A 23,867-nucleotide genomic window follows, 5' to 3' on the forward strand; every position below is an offset into this window, starting at 1 on the left:
TAATAATTTAGTAGCACAACTTAACAAAGATTTCAAATATATATCTTTGATAGATAAAACAGTAGGTTGTTTTTAATTCTATTGGAACAAAAATGGTACTGAATTTTGTTTTTCGTTTTTTTGAAAACACATTATTTTCTAACAATTCTGCTGGTACTAAGTCTATCAAACTAATCTTGCAATTATGGTGGGGAATCACGTGATATGGAGACCACATGACATGGTATTGCAGCAATTGATAATCTTTAAGATTCTGGTGTCCATGTGAGAATTTTTTTCAATATCTTTGTTTAACAGAAAATATTTTGGAGTATGCGTAACTGACAGGACTTGCAGTAGCCCCCAGTGACATTATAAACAATATTGTGCTTTTTCAGGAGAATCCACCAATTTTAAGTTTAAAGAAACATAATGCTTTTGTGAGTAAAATTTCAATTACTGAATAAACATATCATACTTATCCTCTTATTGAAGAAAATGGCTCATTTCCGCATTACTATTCTTCAGAAATTATTTTTTCATCCAAACATACCTCCAATTATTACATTTGCGCTACATGAGCGCAATATATTTATAGCGTATTTCGAAGATTTTCTTTCATGTCTTTAAGAAATCAAATGCAAATTTTTACATCAGAATTCTACTTCATGTCATTGGTGTGAAACTGAATACTCTTTTATTTCAAATAAAGTTTACAAATGCATAATGGGACTTTAAGTTCACAGGTCACCATATCAATGATTCCCCACCATGTCAATGATAAAATACACATATTTAGACCACAGAAGTGCAATACCCCTTATGGTTTGTATGGCTTTGAGAAAAAAGAGTTTTTTTTGGCCTCAGACTCATTTAATGTTGAGGCAATCATTTATGAAATTCAACTCATAATGTCATCGTGCCTGAATACCTTTTTCAAAGACCGTGTCACGGACGCCTTTGCCTTGCCCCGTTTTCTGTTGGCAGAAACACTCGTCAAATGGTCCAACCAAATGTTCACCTGTTTAAATATAAATCAACATTTTAATACATTCACATTTATCAGATTAGAACAAAGCCTTAAAATAGTTTCTGCAGATTAAATTTACTTTTTATTAGAGCAAGTCACGACCGTAAAGCAATACAAGGCCAATGAAGATGAAATCGATAGCCAAGATTCAAAGCCTCGTTATGACAAGCAGTTGAAGCAGTAAATGATAAAAAAAAAACAAAGATGGTTATAAATACATCTGAAAAAAGGATATTATTTTATCTGGATCTGTTTTGACATACATTGTATTTAAATGCATTTTCTTACTTTATTAAAAATCATATTCTAACAGAGACATAGATAACAGAGATAGGCTTCTTCCTAGCCAGTTAAAATTTCACGCGTGCCTGCTAAACTTAAAACTTGTAGCAAGTAAAACTTACTAACCAGATATCAAAATCAGTAAAATAATACATTTTCTGAAAACTTATGCATTTGTCTATGGCTGCAGGTAAATATATTTACAGTTCCCATTTAAATAAATGTTACATCATTTTTTGTTACAAAACTATTCATATGACAAAAAAACTGGCTCAGTGGGTATGTTCTGCCATGTTTTTCTAAGGGAAAGGCATGGAAAGTTACCAATATTTTAACATGCAGCCATAGATGAAAGATTTACCTTTAGTTTGAAGTCACAAAAACTTATATTTTCTCATGATAATTAATCCTTTTTTCATACGATTCGTAAACGTCAACATTTTGTCATTAAACATTCCAAACCATACCTTCAAATAAGCTTTTCTGTTAAAGTTATAAGGTATTTAAGTTTGTGTGTCATCAAAATTTTAGTAACGTTATCAGCTGTTCGCCTCTTTTTTATGATAACATCGACAGCAATTCATCGGCAAGAACGAATAACGCTGAAAGCTGTTCAAAGAAACAATTACATGTATTTAAAACAGCGCTTTTGTCCTACAGTAACTAGTAAAACTTTTTTGTTAATTTAGAATATTACTTTATTCATGATACTTCCTAATTATATTATTTTCATTATTACTTTCTATTATTTGATATATCTTAGGTTAGAGATCTTGATCTCCATTTACCGCACTGTAATTTAATATAAAAAGGTAGCAAAACCTATAAAAGGGACTCCACTAAGGTTTTTTTGACATGACGGGACTGGAAATAATTTTTTGAGATTATTTCTCCATTTGATGTAGATCTATACTAATAACTTATATGCAAAATTTCCGATGATTAGCTTGCTCCGTTTTTCCAGAATATTATAATAGTGAAAAAATGACCCAAATTTGAAAAGAGTTTACACGCTTTTCACTCAAATCGGACTGAGAATAGCACAAAACATATGATTTTCAATGTATTTCTTCTATATTTCTTGGTTATATTTTATTAATATTTATGTTTTAGTGCTCATGTTTTTTATGTGAAAAAATAAAATTTCATGTTTTTCAGCTTATAAACCTCAGTGGAGTTCCTGTAATAGGTTTATGAAATGTTTAAGTCAAAAGGCAAAGGCAAATTTAACGCTTAATATGAATATTCAGTCTTGTAAATGAAGGCATCCATCAAGTGTTATTATAAATAATTCATATAATGGACAAGTCCTATGCAGTGAATGGCTGTGTAACCCGAGATATGAAAAGTGCATGGAAAAACATGTTGTTATTTATCCTTGAAATCTGTTTTAATGTATAGTGCAATAGAAATAATAACCATTCTTAAAAATAATTCAAATTTTTATTTTTTAAATAAATCAATTTATATGGCAGACATCTCGGGTTACACATCTATTTACTGCATGGGACATGTCTACTATATGCCATTATTTATAATAACACTTGATGGATTTAGTTATAATACAGAGTATTCGTATTAAGCGTTAAATTTGCCTTTACTTTCTTTGAATTTAACATTTTCAGAAACATATTGCTACCGTTTTATATTTATAATAATAATTATAATAAAAATATCTTTATTTAAAGAAGGTTATACATTAATAACATACAATAACAATCATATATATCTTATTTCCAATGTGGCCTTCTGAAATAGAAAACAACAACATCAACAACAACAGGACATGTATAGGAAAAAAATGAATGTATAATATGTAATTTTTAGAATATTACAACTCATATACTTTCTACAGACAATTTGTTTTAACATATACGTATATTGCATCATTCCGTCGTTTGTTCATTCGTTCCGTTATTTATTAATTCATTCATTCATTCATTCACTCACTCATTCATTCATATAAACAATATCAATATTGAAATACAGTGCGGTAAATGGAGATATAGGCCTCTCAGCTAAGATACAACAAATGATAGAAAGTAATAATAAAAATAATATAATTAGAAAGTATCATGAATAAAGTAATATTTTAAATGAACAAAAAAGTTTTACTTTTTCCTAGTTACTGTAGGACAAAAGCTCTGAAAATTGTTTCTTTGAACAGCTTTCAGCGTTATTCATCCTTGCCGATGAATTGCTGTCGATGTTATCATAAAAAAGAGGCGAACAGCTGATGACGTTACTAAAATTTTGATGACACTCAAACTTAAATACCTTATAACTTTAACAGAAAAGCTTTATGGAAGGTATGGTTTGGAATATTTAATGACAAAATGTTGACGTTTACGAATCGTATGAAAAAAGGATTAATTATCATGAGAGAATTTAAGTTTTTGTGACTTCAAACTAAAAATACCGCATCTCATCGGATAGTGTGGTTATTTTCAGTCAAATTCATGTGAAGTAAAGCTTGCACAGGGCCAGAAATTTGTAAGCATGCTCCTTTGGATGTTGACTATGAATCCATAACATTGATTAACTCGAAGACAGTTTGGATATGTTAAAAATAGATGAATACTTATCGTACGTCAATTGTATCCCCGCGCCGACATGTATATACTGGTACAGCTGTGGACGCTGGAACAGCTGTCTGCCCATTTGATTGTACGGATTATTTCATGTGAGGAAGCTATCCAGCTAGCTTTTGGAACGATTGGTTGGTTCTACTCAGGTGCCCGTTCGTGCCTGAAATAATGCACGGAAGGGCACCTGGGGTCTTCCTCCACCAGTAAAGCTGGAACGTCGGGATATGACCTATACTGTGTCGATGTGACGTAAAACCCAAAACAAACAAACAAACAAACATAAATAATACAAAAGAGAACTAAACCGAATATAGTTTGTAAAGAGCATGAAGAAAGGTAGCTTATACATAAAGGTATATGACGTTAACATTTTAATGTTCCAAAACAGTACGATGAATGGCTTGTGCAAGTTTAATAGTTATCACTCAATGCACTACGAAAGTTTGAAAAGAAATAATGAAAAATAGAATGCAGCTGCAGGCAAAGTTAAGATATCATAAAGCAAGATGGAATCAAGGGTAATGCAAGTTCCAATGTCATCAAGCAAGATGGAATCAAGCATATAATGCAAGTTTAAATATCATAAAGCAAGATGGAATCAAGCATAATTCAAGTTCCAATGTCATAAAGCAAGATGGAATCAAGCATAATGCAAGTTCCAATGTCATCAAGCAAAATAGAATAAATACATTAATTCTGTTCCATAGAAGTGCGCAGGGTACCAGTCTAGTTATGCCAATCGTACACACTGTTACAACTCGGCAATCTCCGTCAAGTTCGGAATTCTTGAAGTCGCCCGAGGTGTTTTGAGTGGAGTTATGCAAAGGTGTTAGAACACTAAAATTTGAAAATTACCATATACGGGTGCCAGTGTGCACAAGTGTGCGACTGTCTTAATATTAACCTTTATAGATCATAAATCATATAAGAAAACAAATACCGATTAAACATTTAAAGTAAGAATTTAATGTTAAAACTTTGAACTGCATGTTATGGTCTTTCATGTTACTATGCAGAGTTACCAACTTCTTCTTCTGGGCCTACTTAAGATTACTTTTAAATAAATCGATTCCACCTCTTTTTTGTAAATCTGTCTTTATTATTTCTTTCCACAATCCACTGTTATTTTCATCAAATATACAGTAGATTAGATCGTATTGAATCTTAGTGAGCCTATTCTGAGAGCTGTACATTTCTTTTACCAGAAATAAGTATATACACATATATGTATTGTTTGGTTTTATTAACCTGTCAATTCCATACTAATTACACGGTCAATGCACACAATATATTAATCTTCGAAAGATTTTCGGTAATTTCCGTGAGATGTACTCAGTGAGATTTGATTAAATATAATTTGTGCCTATGGAGCAATTATACTGTGCGGTATAGCGAAATAGGGTAAGCTACAGGTTAATGTTTTCTAAGTGTCCTACGTGTTGTGAGATCGAGACCGCGTACCTCCAATGTTTTTGTTTTTGTTTTTTTTTCTTCTTCTTATAACTATTTTCAACATTATCGGAACTATAATTGCTTGTTATGTTGTTCGTTTTGATTTAATATGTTTAGCAATTAAACTCCTTTTAAATAACGTGCTTTCATAATTAAAATTTATAATAAATTAGGATTAAAATTAGAAAATGTCGTTTCAATGGCGTTAAACACAATACAAATTGAGACAATATTTCTTAGTTGATTCATATATGTGTAGACAATATTGGAAGCACTCGGCCATTTTCATGAAAATATACTGCAAAAGAAAAAAAAGAGTAGGCCTTAAAACAACGGCAAAAGTAGGGATCGAACTACAGACCCCCAGTATATTAGACAATCACTCTACCGTCTGTGCTATCGCGGATTTGACAAGGTCTATGCATTTAGCTGGTGTGACTTTTCAAAACATTAATTTTTTACTCCATATTAATTCTCGTAAACTACACGGATAAAACCGAAGTGAAATCGAATATTTAAATGAGTGCTATAATGTATTCAAAAATGACAGGTCAATAAAATCAGACTATAACAGGGTCTTACTTTTCTGTACGAAATCTGCTGTTGATCGACTTTAGACTGGCACATTGGCACGTTATTTATTTTGAAGATAAAATTTGATAATGATAAAAAGAATATGATATTCAAACATGGCACTATCACTTCTGATTAACGTTTATTCTAATCCCTTAGAGCCCTGTGACATGTTGTACATAATAAAAGCTGTTTTATTAGAAAATTTAAAAAAGTGTGATTTTGTTGAAAAAAAAAGAAAAAATACACAAAATCAAGTCTAAAATTTTCCCCATTGCTGTATGGACAAATGCATGCTTGCAAGAAACAGACGCTTGTTTTGGTTTAGTCTATTATGATTCGTTTAGAGGGGTGAGTTGTCATACACAAATTTACAATTTGTAAGCATTTATTACTTTGCAATGATTTTTATTATTTTAAATGCTTCTGGGATTGTTTAATAAAATTATTTGTATTTAGAATTGTTATATGTCCGATTAAACGCATGATTTTAATGAAAATGAAATCAGTTCACACCTTCATGTGTATTGATCACGTGTTGGTTTCAGCCAATGAAAAAATTCATTTCAAAAATGTTGACATTGCAAATTTCGGCATCATAAGTGCAATACCTGACCTCATATACCAGCTATAAGTCAATAAGGAATTATAAATATAGCTAACCTGGGCGCGTGGTATAGGATAGGGAATATTTTTTATTTATTTATTTGTAACTAATTAATATTTACAAACTGTATCTCATCGGGTTTTTATTGGATCAATTGATAGCAAATTATAATGTTTTTGTAAATAAATAATCTCGTTTCAAATCTGTGCACAATTTTAATATATTCTGTTCGGTGGAAGATTTGTAATTTTGTGTAAATTGGTCGTGCATGGTTGTATTTTATATTTTAATTTCCTTGAAATCATTTTTCTCATCTGGAGGCGGGCAACTTTAATAGATCTATTATGATAACATTTATTACATACATGTAAATGTTTGAAAATTTAAATTATCTGATGACATATTTGTTCATTTTACATTACACCTTTCATGCAACAAGCATTAAAAGTCTTCACAGAAGTAAGTATGCAATCGTACTCATATAACATACGATAGTAATACTGTATGTAATATTTTTCTTGTTAAGATTAGGTGTAAGGGACAAAACTCTCTTGCTCGCTTAATTTTGCAAAGGGAGACAAATCAACCGATCTTGTATGATACCTTTCAAGGGAGATTATTTTATTGGTTTAGTTCAAGGATCGTTTTCAAGTTATTATTTCCTTAACACATTATATCGTGAGAATGTAACAAAGGAAAAAATATATGTATATATATTCATGTATATACACATAATATATTGAAATTGCCATTTGAGTCAAACACCACACCTAAATAGTTGAAATTGTTAACAATAGCTAAATTTGTGTCATTGTAAGTCCATTTTTCATTTTCACGCAACGGTCCACGCTTTCTAAAAACCATAACTTTGGTTTTTTCAATGTTAACGGTTAATCCCCATCTCCTACAGTATGTGTGCAAGTCATCTAAACTTTGTTGTAATCCTTCTACAGTGTCCGAAAATAGTACCATATCGTCTGCGTATAAAAACAGCACCAGAGTCAAATCATCAAATTTTAAGCCACTTTCTGGTCTCGAACCAATGTACAACTCTAGATCTTCAATAAACATAGACCACAGTAACGGTGAACATATCTCTCCCTGTTTTAGGCCCACTGCTATTTCCATGAAGTCCGAGAATTCGTTTCCATGACGTACTCTACATTTCACTTGCTCACACATTGATCTTATGACCCTGAGCAATTTACCGTTTATTCCCAGTTTTGACATTTTGAACCACAATGCGTTCCGGTATACACTATCAAAACATTTTTGCATATCTATAAAGGTAGTGTAGAGGCGTGTACCATTATTTAACATGTGATTAACTATACTGTGTAGGCAAAATATCGCATCAGTGGTTGATAATCCTTTCTTAAATCCAAATTGTGAATCTGATATTATGTTATGTCTATCACTCCAGTCTGACATTCTCTTATTTAATATTGATGTGAATATTTTCGACATAGAACTAACTAGTGTTATTCCTCTATAATTATCGACAATACTAGCATCTCCTTTTTTAAACACTGGTATAATGATTCCTTCCATCCATGCATTTGGAAAATGTCCAGTCGATAGTATAACATTGAAAATATCCCGTAGATGCCCGCATATGATGTCACATGTTTCAATAAAATATTCATTTATGAGGTCATCACTCCCACCTGCCTTGCCTCGTTTCAAACAACTAATTGCATGTCGCACTTCATCAATTGTAATTACAGAATCTAATTCCGCGAAAATAGGGTCATCATAACAATATTTGTTATTGCAGTAATTCTCGCTTTCTGGATCAGTAGTAGTGTTAATGCTATCTGATAAATTCCTAAAATAGTCATAGAATTCTTGCACAGATATGTTTTCGTTCAGTTGTGTTTTTTTCTTTGAAAAATATTACCAGAAATCGCACGGCCTTTTACTTTTAAGTGCTTCAATTTCTCGCATCTTTATAAGTTTACTCCTATTGCGCTTTACTTTTATCAAAGATTTATACTGTCTCTTTTTTAACATTAAGTGGTGTCTATTTTCATTTGTCTTCACTTCATTCAATAATCGTAATGCTTCCAAATACTCTAACTTTCTTTCTCTGCACGAGTCATCAAACCAATCTGATTTTTTCATCACTTTTGTAGTATCAAATTGTATATTTTGTTTCCGCATGGTTAATTCCTTGTGAAACAATGGCTTTGCCTCTTCGTTTATTATTTGTGCGAATCTGTCAACCATTTCATTTACTTTGATGTTATCAAATACTTCCTCCTCTGAATAGCTTATTAAATTGTTTAACTCAGGCAATCTGCCAATCAATCTTCTTCTAAAAGTATCTCTTTTATCTGCAGACCATTTCGTTGACTGTAAAGATTTTAAATTGCTATCATCTCGTGTTATAGTGTTGATTGAAATAGTAAATTCTATAATTGCATGGTCTGAAAATATATTAAAATCAGAAATATTAAACGTTTTAATATATTTAAAACAGTACTCCAATTGTATCCACAATATGTATACGGTCCTGTCGATTCTAATCGACCGTTACATATTCTTAAACCGGTCGCTAATCATTAATATATCAATATATCAAAACTAGTCTTGACATATAGAAATAATAATTGCCAACATTTGCCAACTTTCTTACGCACAAGTGCCCTAAATAGTTCCTTAGAATCATTCACTTTCAAATACAATAAGACTATCATCTATAACAGTATTTCATATGTAATGCAAAAATATACCTTAACAATATTGTTTTTAATTCAGCTTGTAACACAAACTTTAGTATTAGACTATTAGCATATATATCAAAGATGACAACAATATTCTTAAACCATTGTAGTTCAAGTCAATATGGCTGCTTAATTCAATTGCAAAACGTTTTGTATGATTGTACATACAATTATGGATTTAAACAGATACAAAATAAATCACAATGTTATAAACTTTGCTGTTTAGGTATTTAATAACATCATATAACTTATAATGGAGATAATTTGGATTAAAATTCTGCAATACGGTGAGCATTACTTGTACCATTCATGTTTGGACAAAACATATGATTCGGATAAAACATATTACAATATAATCGATGAATGCAAAAGATGTCTAGCAGTATTGTGAACCAATGTGAACTTTGAAAATGTGTCACAGACAAGTTTTCAAATGAAAAGTGATTATAATTAATGGACAAATAATCTATCTAAAAAAGTGCAATCCTAACTTTAAAAAAAAACTTGTAGAACTGGTATAAAACCGTAACATATACTGTGAAGAATTTCAGTATCTGCTGGCATTGTTTGGAAGATGACATATTTGTTAGAGTTATTAGAGTAACAGGTAGTCTTTTAACAATGTTTTACAAATGTCGAATGATTGTCATTTCAAATTCTGCTCAGAGTAAATACCCACCCCCCCAACCATTTGTGTATCGGTTTCTCTTGAAAAGAGAGATTTGGCTCGTATTTCTCTATCTTCTAAAGTCATTGTACTGTCTTAACTTCTTAGTGTGCAGTTCCTTCTGCTGTAAAAAACCAACAAAGTAATAGTAAGTGTCTGATATAATGATATAATGATAATAATTTCTAATAGTATCATTAGCTGATATCTGTCAGTAGTTTTGTTTAACGTGAGTTACTGTTCGTTGGAGATGCTGAAAATATATCTCTACTTGAATAATTTCGTGATTCTCGTGCAATATACAATTTATCTCAAATTTCCCGAAGCATTAACTTATGACTGTACGGAAGAGCATTAGTGCCAGGGATGTGTTATTAACTCGAAATTTTGACTTATTAACTCGAAATTTCGACTTATTTACTCGAAATTTCGTCTTGTTATCTCGAAATTTCGACTTACTAACTCAACATTTCGACTTATTGACTCAGTAGCCGAACTACTTTTGAATGCGAATGGAAAGAGCATATCTTATAATTAAGTGCATATGTCTTCAGAAATACTCTCCGTTGTAACAATAATAAAGAAGAAGCACATGATTATCTAGAATAAAGTAAAATTCATGAAATTGTTTTGTTGCATTTTAACTTTAAAAGTATTTCTTTGAAAGAATAAGACGGTTTAATGATTATATCACAAGCCTTATTATATTAAATATTTTTCCTATCTTTCTGTGATGATGACGATGTAAGTGAAATTTTGTCAATCGAAAGTTTTGAGTTAATGATTTATAAAGGCATTTTAGAAATATTTCGATGAACGAAAACATTTATTTGATTGAATAAATCCAATAAATCCGTGTTCTTTGACAACGCTATTTTTGACTTTGTTTATATTTAGACAAAGATTGGCATATAAACTAACGTAATAGATAATTATATAATTATCTGTATTAAAATATTAATTAAATCGTTAACTGAATTATTCATTAATTACTTAATTATTAATTTATTATTTAGTCAATTAAAGTGTTGTTTATTTTTGTTACAGAACAGAACAGTTCCTTTATTTCTTTCCCAGGGTACATGGCAATACAACATGGGGATATACTATATACAGATTCAATATGTTTGTTTATCAGTCGTTGAATAGTGTTTTTATTAAAAATAGCATGAGGGTTCAGTAACTTTTAAAGATTAAGATGTTTATTTTGGGGGAATCCTTCAACTAACATTTAATACGTACATTATTTATCTGATGATATAGTTCTAATTTATATAAGTATTAAGAAAAGACTAACTTTTTTATCGACATATCATGGAAAAGAAACCTTAAAGTTAATGTGTTCAAATCATTACTATCATGTTGTATGGTAAAAAAGGAAATGAATAATAGCACACTAGAGTAACATCAAAATGGGTTAATTAAAAAAGCAAATAATTATCGCTGTTTGTATGTTTATATATAATCTTTAATTTATTCTCATTCATAAAATAGACAATGGAAGGGAGGTAACTTCTAATTTCTTACAGAGTTACCTCTCTTTTCATTCCATAAACGCATATCTTGCATTGAATGGATTTCTGTTAATATTGCTTTATAGTGAACAGCATAGCAACGTTCTCTTACATAAAATTCTTAGACCTATGAACACAGATTCTTAACCTGTAAAATCATTAACTGGATAAAATAATTTCACATAATTTATTTCACAAATGTACATATATGTTAACTTTAACATTAACTTTAGACTAAAAAGAATATATGGCTATAACGAATTGGTGTAATTTAAAATTTCATTTTACTGATTTTCTGCAGTATGTACATGCACGTCATATTGAAACGTACCGGGGTCTGCTAGCCCGGACACACTTCACTATCGACACGTTGGTTCTTATCAAACACACGTAATAGGTTAAGGGATTTGTTAGGTAAAATCTTTAATAATTTAAAAATAACATTTTAAGAGGCAGTTCTCAGGAATACAACCAGTAAGCGTCACTTTTAAGAATATTGAAGCACATGTTACAATTTTAGTACTGTTTTAAAGAAGACCGACAGCTTACTGTCATCGGACAGTGTTTTAAATTCAAACTGTATTGCCTTGACATAGATTAAACAAAGTGGTGGTAAAATTATATTCGTTTCTCTATAATTTCATATAAAAAGGGGACCTAATACGTTACGCTCCCGAATTATCTCGATACACTCGTATCACTGGGCGTGACAATATCAATATTTGTAACTACACACAAAAACAAAAAAACAAAAACAAAACAAAAAACAAAACAAAAAACAAACAAACAAAAATCCCAGATATAACGTTGAATCATTTCAACAGAAACAGATAACTTTGCTTTTTGTAATTAGAAAAAACACTTCTTGTAAAACTGTATATTTTATTTTAAGAAATAAACAATGATATTGAATAATATGGGATCTTTAAATCTGGTTAACAGCTCCCTGTCCACCATAAAGTCGAAAGTATTGCTGATCCAGGAGGTGTTGTTAGTTTGAGTCTGGACTTTACGGTGGCATAGAGGGGACATCAGAAATATTTTATCTATCACGTGCGCACGCGATGCGGGACGTCAGAAATATTTTATCTATCACGTGCGCACGCGATGGGGACATCAGAAATATTTTGACTATCACGTGCGCACGCGATAGCTACTACGTGCGCACGCGATAGCTACTACGTGCGCACGCGATAGCTACTACGTGCGCACGCGATAACTACTACGTGCGCACGCGATAACTACTACGTGCGCACGCGATAGCTACTACGTGCGCACGCGATAACTACTACGTGCGCACCTTCCATTGCTAAAATGGACAGGGAGTGCTTATTCATGACTTGTTTGAAATTGGACTGAAATACTTGGAAATTCAATATGTTTTAAGTAAGGACTATAATGTTCACATTAGTGTTCGTCATTTGAAGAGAATCTTAAAAGTACTGGGACTTAAGAGAATAAGAGAACTTTAGAAGAAATTTCTCAGATATGAACAGCGTTAATCATTTTATACAAAACGAGCTTCGTCAATACGGCCAACTTCATGGATACCGTATGATGGTCTCAAGGTGTAAGGAAAGAGGTCTAAATGTACGAATGGAAGATGTGCGTATCATTTTAAAGCACCTGGACTCGGTAGGTGTGTCTCTTAGAAGAGCCAGAAATATTCGCAGGCGTGCTTATTATTCTGCTGGTCCAAACTTTATTTGGCACTTAGATTGGTACGATAAACTAAAGCCATTTGGTCTTTATATAAGCGGTTGCATATGTGGCTTTTCTAGGCGCATGATTTGGCTCAATGTGTATAACAAAAATAATAATCCGAGGGTAATCGGTGGCTATTATCTCGAGGCTGTAAAACAACTCGGTGGATGCCCTCGTTTTGTTAGAGGAGATTACGGGACAGAGAATGGACATGTTCGAAATTATCAAACATTTTTAGGCGCGAGTCTCCTGACCATGACAGATCCTACATCGATAGAGCAAGTAAAGCAAATCAAAGAATCGAAAGTTGGTGGGGGTACTTAAGACGACACCATATGCAATACTGGATCGATCAGTTAAAATACCTACAGGATATTGGCAATTTTAGCGGAGACTTTCTCGACAAAGGCTAATTCAGGTAAAAATCTAATATTTTTGCTACAAAATTCTAGTGAAAGAATAATGAGAATGTTTTCTTTTCATCATTACAAGTGGCGTACCAAAATCAACTTTTTTTGTAAGATTAAAATAGGTATCGAGCACTTTTGAAATGATGTTGAATTCCTGGAAATCCATTATTTCTCTGAAATTTCAGAAAGATAACAAGAGACAAAAGAAATGAATACAATAAGGAACTTATTCCCTCTTAAGGTATTAACGGCAATATCTATAATCATAAATGTTCAAATATTCTTGATCAGGAAGCCAAGTGCTGACATTGTCGGATTTTTTTCATTGTCTTTTCGGTGTTGTCAATGTCGTGCACTATTTGAATTTTCTTAATAATGTACTATATTTTGAAATGTTTTATGAGATATTTAATTTGATGAGAAGTTATTAGTAAGTTGGTCTATTTTTATACATATACCATAATATCAAGTTATCATTAGCTCTATTATTTAAAAAAAAAATAAAGTAATTGTGGAATAGAAAAGTAAGAATTGCAAACATTTTGAAGAGAAAATTGTTCGAATTAAAGAAAACACCTATCTTTTAGCTCGACTATTCGTAGAATATTCGAGCTAATGTAGACCCATTTCTTGGCGTCGGCGTCCCTGTGGTTAAGTTTTAACGTGTAAACTGATATCTTCATAACTACTGAAGTGAATGGTTGATATTTCATACACTTGTTCTCTTCTGTGTCATAATCTAACATTATTAGCAAAAGTCCCATAACTCTGATTTGCTTCTTTTTTGCATATTATGCCCCTTTTTTTTTGACTTGGAAATTCTATGCCGGCAGTTTTGGAAACTACGAATATATTGGAATTTTTTTGGTATATGACATGCCTTGTTACAAAATAAGTCCGGGTTCAAATTTCTGAATGGTTTGAATGTCACCCTACCATTATTTCTTCTATAATTTTACAGGACGAACTTGACCTGGCCTTTCGAATGTGGAACAATCACCATATTAGACGTTCCTCTAATGTTAACGTGTCATTCGGTCGACCAGATCAAATGTTCTTCTTTCCGTCACAGAGAATCACATTGTATCAGTTACAGATACTGATATGGCAACTTGTTCTAAAGAAGCAGAATTTCGTTCAGTTGTTCCTTGTGACGAAAATGTGTATGAGGTTTGCGTGGCTATTATGCAAGAGCACAGACTTAGGCCCGCACAGACCTGTGTCGAGGCTACAGATTTATATTTGTATATTCGACAAGAAATACTGTCAAATCTTTAAAGAAGACTGTGATTCTGTAAAATTCTGTCTTGATATTCTTTACATAATAAGTTGGTGTGTTGCACTGACCTGATTTCACTCCCAAGCAATTATGAATAGGCTTAAATAAAGCCACGTTCCCCTGAAAGTGGACATGTGTTAATTTTTGTTTTCTATTTTCTTTCTGTTTGTCATGGCAGGGTTTTCTGTACGAAATCTGCTGTGGTCATAGTATTATTTTTACAATAGCTTTAGCTCTTAAATTTGGTTTGCTATTAATTGCTAATGATTAGAAATTAATGACCATGATGGTCATAGTAATCAATTACATAGTAAGGTAAAGAGCAGACGCTTGTTTTGGTTGAGTCTATTATGTTTTGTTTAGGAGGTGAGTTGTCATACACAAATTTACAATTTATATGCATTTTTTCCAATGATTGTTATTATTTTAAATGCTTCTGGGATAGTTGTTTTATCAATTCATTTGTAAATACAATTGTTAATGTCTATTAACGGAATAATTTTAATGAACACGAAATTAGTTCACACCTATATATGTATTGATAACGTGATGATTTAAGCCAATGAAAACACATCAATATCATTACAATCAGGCAGAGAAAAAGAGTAAATCGATAATCTTTATGTAGGAAACAAATTTTGAATTGCAAGTATTTTTTCATATCTTTTCGGCAGGATAAACCAGACATTTTCGTATCGTAAAATGGCTGCCATTTACAGTATCAAGTGATTATCCCAAGCATCACCGCGACTTAACGCGGGAATCATAAATATAGCTAACCCGGCGCGTCGCATAGGATTTCATATTTTATTGTAATAAATATTTACAAACTGTGTCTTTCGGGTTTTTTTTTTATCAATATATAACCAATAATGATGTTAATATGAATAAATAATCATATCTAAAAGCTGTGACTATGATTTACAATGAAATTCTACCTTTAGTGTATTAAAAAGGTTTTTAATTTCCTGTAATTTTATGTATAGGTTAGAGTGCATATTGGGTGTTCTTCGTAAATAAGAAAGCTAAAAAGGAGCGGAGCTTGCGAAGCGACTGTAGCTTTCTTATTTACGAAGAACATGCAATATGCACTCTAACCGGCTTAGTGCTCCGCCCATTTTTTCCGCCCAACACACTGCGTGACGTCACACGATAGCCTAAATGTGTATAACCATATTTGGAAGAGGTAGCGGTACACATTTTCGGATCACTTGTTTTGCATAGCTTATTCCCGCATTCTGTCTAGGTAAATCAGACCTTATAAACAATTTAAGTCAAATCACAACTGTTACATTGAATAATTTACTATACGGCGATAATTCACTTACCGGTGCTCAAAACGAAACAATTATATCACATATACATAAATACATACAAAAAAACAAAAAGATTTGATACATAATAATATTCGTTTGAAAAGAAAAAGGTCCTCCAACTCCATAGTAGTAAAGTGACTTTCTTTCTCTTGTTCCTTATCTCTTCTTCTCTTCTATTATTACTTCTCCTCCAATGTACATGTTTTAATAATTAAATTTCTCAACATATTAGTTTAATTAACCAATCACTAAACTAAGCAATATATCCCTTTAAAAATGAATTCATACTCGTGCTTATACCTCTAATCTAACAGCAATGTATCTTAAAATTAGTTCATGAATATTTGACATAAACATAGTATGTATAGTAAGAAAGCAAGAACAAGTCGATATGATATGTATAGTTTAGTTTAGATATTTATATTTTGTTACCATTTTTTGAAATTTGTTAAATACTGATTACGGAGAGAGTTTTCAAAAAAGCTTTTCAAGCTTCCTACTCAATCTGTAAATTTTATTTTATGTAATTTATTATGTAAATGTGTGGTTTATAAATAAAATATTGTTTAAACTAAATCAGACAATATCACGGTGCATATCCATATCGGTACCCTTTTTGCGAAATATTCTCAAACGGTACCCTCTTTGGTTTAAACAATATTTTATTTCAGCAAATATATATATATATATACCAGGCCTCGACATTAGCGGTGGTCCGTTGGTCCGAGACCACTTGATTTTGGCAAGGACCACCTAATTTTAAAACCCACTGGTCCGTCGGACCACTTGAATTTTCTGGTTGATGCAAGATTCATTTTGGAGAATGGCGATTTGGTCAAAAACATGTGATATAATTTGGTTTAAAATCATGTGTCCGATGTACATGTATATGGTTCATTAATCTCTTATTAGTTAAAGAAGTTCTTAAGTCATCAATAACTTTCATTTGAAGTCGCTAAAATTTTGTTTATGCAAGTTAAAAGAGTTAAGAATTTGTCATATTAATTTAACCTGACCACCTGACTTCTGGAAGGACCACCTAACTTTCAAATCTTGTGGTCCGGCGTACCACCTGCTAAAAAAGTTAGTGTCGAGGCCTGTATACACAATATATTACAATAAAATGCAAAAAGGATTGAGTAGAAAGCTAAAGCTTTTTTAGAAACTCTCTCCTACCCTCTTTGAACATGCACAGGTCATTCTCTGCTAAAAACAAACCAGCGATGGATAACAATGCAGTAAAAATTGATTGTAATAAGGAAAGGAGGTATGACACGTAGAAAAGATGTATACCACGGAACACTAGAATGTTTTATTTATGTGCTGATTTGTCATGTGCCCGATTTTCATGTACTGCAACTTCACAATAAGCTACAAAAAGTCAACATGTCTTGCCTCGCCCGTCACCTCGACATATTTTTCGGGCTGAAATGAACCTGTAGCTTGATTATATATGCATCATACATATTTATTATGTTCATATACGTATCATCGGACAAATGGCAGTATATTGTCAAAAAAAATAATGTAAAATTAATCAGAACACCCTACTTTCGGTTTTGCAGCGGCACGGGCTGTAATATTTACATAAAAATACATACTTTGTTGGAATAAGTGAACTTTTTATTTGGAAATTATAAAATGATACTGGTTCCGTAAGTAATAAAACATTTTTACTGTTATTTTGCCTGTTTTCATTTCAATGAACCTCTTTTTTTAATTCTATGCCGTAGTGACGATATACATGTGCGTGTACGGAAAAAACATGATGCATAAATATTGATTAGTAGGAGTGAACTTCAAGATCTCTGCACATGCGTATATTTCACTTTAGCGCTCTTCGAAACTTAGCTCCGCCCACTTGCGTTTTATAATATAAAACGTCCAGTTTATATAAAATCTGTTCTATTAAGATTTGAAACCTGAAAATTTGGAAAATCCTCGTCGGTGATTGGCTTAAAAAAATTGGCGAGCACTAATTTTTGATTATGCTTCAAAGCAGTCAATTGACCATGAATTTTCTTTTCAAATTTTGATTTCCTTGAAATCATTTTTCTCATCTGAAGGCATGCAACTTTAATATGATGATACATTAATTACATTCCATGAAAATGTTTAAAGATATAAAATATCTCATGACATGTTTGTTCATTTTACATTACACCTTTTAATGAAGCAAACATAAAAAGTCTTCACAAAGTATGCAGTCGTACCTATACGAATGTATGTAATATTTTTCTTGTTTACTAACAAATTGACGGCGTCTTCCCCTTATCAAATTTTCCCCTAAAAATCAATATTCACCTATAAAAATAGTTTTCCCCGTATAAAACTACTTAACATTATTTCCACTTAAAATAAATCTATACGAAAGTCATTTAACTTCTGCAATTTTGTACAAAATTCTGTACAGCGGAGTTTCCATCTAATTATAGTAAGTATTACGTCATTATCGGAGCTGTACGGTATATTTACCGTGTTTTGACCGGAACCAATCTATTTTCTTCAGCCGGGAAATTTCCCGAAAAAAATGCCGCACAATTTAAATCAAAGTGCTGAATGCACTGAATGCGGGCATTAATAATTAATAAAGACGTTAAAGATCCTGTATGTTTTGTAATTGAGATTGCATACCACTCTTCATTGAATTATATAGAAGAAGAAGAAGAAGAAGAAGAAGAACTTTTATTTGCACTAAAGCCCTAAAAAGAGCCATTGACAAAGCATCAATATATATACATATAAAAAATAGAAACATGGCAATACGTGACAAGAAGTCGAGATGGCATGTGTATTCACGGGAAATAATTCTTTGGTCAATGGGAAAGTAGCTCATACACTTATTTTTTTTTTCTATGCGTTTATTTAAGGTCGCCGCCGGAAAGCCCATATGGGCGACCATACACTCAAGTCGGGTCATCCTAGAGCGTCCCGCGGAGATTTTCGTCGATTTTTTTTCCAGCTTTATTGGTGGAGGAAGACCCCAGGTGCCCCTCCGGGCATTATTTCAGGCACGAGCGGGCACCTGGGTAGAACCACCGACCTTCCGTAAGCCAGCTGGATGGCTTCCTCACATGAAAGATTTCGACCCGAGTGAGGATCGAACCCACAGTGGTGAGGGACCTGTGATCTCAAGTCAGCGACTTTAACCATATACTTCATACACTTATATATATGATATAAACTTATATATGTATGTAATTATGCAAATTTGTCAATTTTCAAACATGGAAGAATATGTAAAATATGTATTGCAAATATTTGTACATATTTAAGGTAATCATTAAATTATATGCATTCATTTCTTATTGGAAAAATTGACTTAGAATTTATAGAAAACTAAATTCTAATTACCTCCCTTTATTTACATGAATATTAAATTCGGTAATATCTTTATAAATAATGTTTTTTGAAACTTACAATATCGATAAATCTTAATTTGAGCATCATAATTTGTATATAAAACCATAAAAATAATGTGTTACAGGATCTTTAAGGCTATTTTTTAGAAGAAAAAAAACAAAAGATATAACAGAGAAAATTTGTTCCATACAAGTTCGAGATTTGTAGAGCAATATATTTTATGCGTCCCAATCTGATATAATTTAGATTTTCTACTTTCAAGCAGAACAAGTCCAAATTTTTAAATACAGAATGAAATTTATGCCTAAAAACTCCAGTCAATCAGTGTCCCTATCGATTTATTCCAAGAAATGATCTGTTAATAGAAAAAAAACTGTCAACGAAATATTTCTAAAATAAAACCATGCAAATAAACTTCAAGCATAATACATAATACATTTGAGAATGTTAATTAAAATTGGTTCGTGTTATATCATAGTGGGCATATAGACAATAAAATATAAGTCATTTGTATTTTTATTTCTCTTGGATATGTCTCATTAAAAATATTTTTGGTTAAAATCATCAGCAATTAATGGTGTATTTTTTTCATTACAAGGTCAATATGAAGAGGCCAGAGCACATCGTTTTTATTTTAATTTAAATGTCACTTAAGCACTACAGTGTTTAGTTGTCCCTTTCAATTTCACACAAAATTCAATTTTCAACTTTGCTTCTTACAATTGTATAGAATTTCTTAAAGTATTGCATGTAAACAAAGTAAGTATCCGCTGATTTATTACATGTATAATGTGTACTCCCTAATCGCTTGTCCGAAAGTCAGCACAGGTGATGCAGAATCTATTTTTAGAATAGTGTTATCTCCAGGTCGAAGGCTATTATAGTCTCACTCATACCGTGACCTAGAAAATTATGCAAACAAAACACAAGAATCGGAAGTAGAACTGATATTACAACTTCCTTTAATAAAGATTACCATGAAAGACTACATGGTGGTGAACTGTTGAAAACTCTCTTGTTACATTCATTTTAAAAGAGTTATTTCCCGGACAAGAATCTTTTAAAAGTGGAGATAATTCAAAAATTGAACAAAACAGAGTTCTGTTTTTTGGGGGGGCTTTTTTTTTTTTTTTTGTTGTTGTTTTTTGTTGTTGTTTTTTTTTTATAATGCACTTTTACTCATTATAACATAAAATCGGCTATTTTTCCCTATTTTGCCCATGTTATAACGGGACCAAAACCATGTGTTAACATAGTCATGCGCTCTTGTTATAGCCCGGTTTCACCTATGCGCAATACATACAGGGCCCGGTAAACAAACAAACAAAAAAATGACGATTTGGCCGGTTTGCCAAAGAGTCATGCGCTCTTGTTATTCCCTGCGGTCTGAAGACCGCATGGTATTGGTACGCGTTTAACTTTTGAGGCATGGAGGAGCACGTGACCTGTTTTCGGTACATGGAGGAGCATGTGATCTGTTTACCGTACCTGATTGGTTAATTGACCTTTTCGAAAACCTAGCTAAATACCGTTTGCCGGTACGTTACGGATTTACCTCTAGGGAATTAGTCCGAATTACACCTAATTAACAACAAAAAACTATTACGTGATATTTCTAATTTTCTATAATTATTTGACCGTTTAAGGTGGAAAAACTTGAATGATGTGTTTGAAAATTATCAATGTTTCTTTAATATCTATCTCAAATTTTACAAAAAATAAATGGTTATACTGAAAATCTACAAAATTAAAATATTCGTAGTGGCATCTGCCATACTAAATAGAAATATTTTCTGCATAAACTTGTGTGTTTACTTTATTTCTTTTTTGCCCGGAATTATTCAGAAAATGGTATTGTTTTATGTACGACCTTCTCCGGTCTTCATGCAACGGTCACCAGTTTTTGAAGACCTTCTTCTATATTGATCGATTATTGTCAACTATCTTCCTGATACAAACGTTTATTTATCCCCCCCCCCAAACAATGTTGAAAATAGTTAAATGAAATATCTTTATATCATTTAAAATGTTCCCCGCAGGAAACCATTTTACTTGTATTGAAATTTATTGATTCGAGGGCCTCAGTCGCATATTCAAGTAACTATGCCGGAAAAACGGCGTATAGACATCGGTGCTAATCTTGGTTGTCGCCCTTTCTAAGAACGGACAGTTGTCGATGTAAACAAATGCAGTAGAATCTACCTGTCATTCAGTTTAACACTCCGATTATAACTTACAAAACTAGATAACACAAAATTAATATGAGAAAATGTTTTTTTATTTATGTTAATGTTGATAAATGCTCTTCAATTTCTTTGAGAGAATAAGGCTCAGTGCCTGATTTTTTTATAAACTTGTTTGCTTGAAAAAAAACCGATTCTGATGTCACTCATCAATCTGAAATCATTCTAAGAATTTCTGAGGGTCATGTCTTGTCTTGGGTAGAGGTTAGAGTAATGTAACGTTTTTTTCTTGAGATAAATCTCCAAAGGCCAAGCTTTTTTAAATCAATTAAAATTATTCATAATTTCGTTCGGTTCCGATAATTTTCCAAGTTGTTGACCCCGGAAAAATGAAACGCATACGTAAAACATAGAATTAGATAAATACCGTCCAAGCACAAGAGTTTAATGTAATTGTGTTTTGTATAAACTATACATCACGAATCTGTTTGAAAATTTTATGCTATAATAGCGTCAACGCACGTTTATTTCGTGTTATAAAGTCTGCAGAGTCCCTCGGAACTGTTGGAGCCCTCGCCCTACCGGGCTCGGGCACCAACCGTTCATCGGGACTCTGCAGACGTTATAACACGGAAAAACGTGCGTTAACCCTATATTATAGCATAAAATCGGCTATTTTTCCCTATTTTGCCCATGTTATAACGGGACCAAAACCATGTGTTAACATAGTCACGCGCTCTTGTTATAGCACGGTTTCACCTATGCGCAATACAAACAGGGCCCAGTAAACAAACCCCAAAAAAAATAAAAAAATACGATTTTGCCTGTTTGCCAAAGAGTCATACGCTCTTGTTACATTGAAATTATTGATTCGAGGACCTAAATCGCATTAAATACGGCGAGCAACATTTAAGTAACTATGCCGGAAATATGGCGTTTAGACATCGCTGCTTATCATTGTTGTCGCCCTTTCTAAGAAACGGACAGTTGTCAATGTAAACAAATATTCAGTTTAAACCCCCCCCCCCAATTAGCTTACAAAACAAGATAACACAAAATGAATATGAGAAAATGTTGTTTCATTGATGTTTCTGATGATAAATGCTCTTTATATTTCTTTGAGAGAATAATGTTCAGTGCCTGATTTTTGTTATAAACTTGTGTGCTTAAAAAAAAACCGATTCTGATGTCACTAATCTTTTTCCTACCGTCAATATGACATAATTCTAACAATTTCTGAGGGTCATGTTTTGTCTTGGTAGAGGGTTGAGTAATGTAACGTTGTTTGTGTTTTTCTTGAGATAATAAATCTCCAGTGTCAAGCTTTGTTAAATCAATTAAAATTCAAAATTTCGTTCGGTTCTGAGGATTTCCCAAGTTGTTGGCCCCGGAAAAATAAAACGCATACGTAAAATATGTGGAATTGGATAAATACCGTCCAAGCACAAGGATTTAATGTAATTGTCTTTTGTATTAAATATACATCATGAATCTGTTTTAAAATTTTATGCTATAAAAGCGTCAACGCACGTTTATTTCGTGTTATAAAGTCTGCAGAGTCCCTCAGAACTGTTGGAGCCCTCGCCCTACCGAGCTCGGACACCAACCGTTCCTTGGGACTCTGCAGACGTTATAACACGGAAACCTATAATAAGATCTATCTACCAACAGAATAGAGAAAATAAGAATCCCTAAAGATGTTTATAGTTTCATGTTGATATCTCTTATAATTTTAGAGTAATGTCCCAGACAAAGTTCAAAAAGTAAAAATAAACAAAGGGCAATAACTCCAAAATTAGGAAAGGCATAGTTATGATTCTTATGCACTGCAAATCTATACATTGAGATATATCTACCTACAAAGTTTCATGTTGATATCTCTTATAGTTATACAGCTATGTCCTGGACAAGATTTTTCTAAAAGGAGAGATAATTCAAAAATTTGAGGCTTAACAGATTTATGGTTCTTTTGCACTGCACTTCTACTTAATGAGAACTATCTATCTACAATGTTTCATCTTGATATCTCTTATAGTTTTAGAGTTATGTTCCAGACAAAGTTCAAAGTGATAAAATTAAGGGCAATTACTCCAAAATTAAGCAAAAAAAGTAATGGTTCTTGGGTACTACACATCTACCCATTGAGATCTATTTACCAACAAAGTTTCATGTTGATATCTCTTATAGTTTTAGA

This window comes from Ruditapes philippinarum, unplaced genomic scaffold (genome assembly GCF_026571515.1).
Source record: "Ruditapes philippinarum isolate M1 unplaced genomic scaffold, ASM2657151v2 ctg2542_1_1_1_1, whole genome shotgun sequence".
Taxonomy (NCBI): domain Eukaryota; kingdom Metazoa; phylum Mollusca; class Bivalvia; order Venerida; family Veneridae; genus Ruditapes; species Ruditapes philippinarum.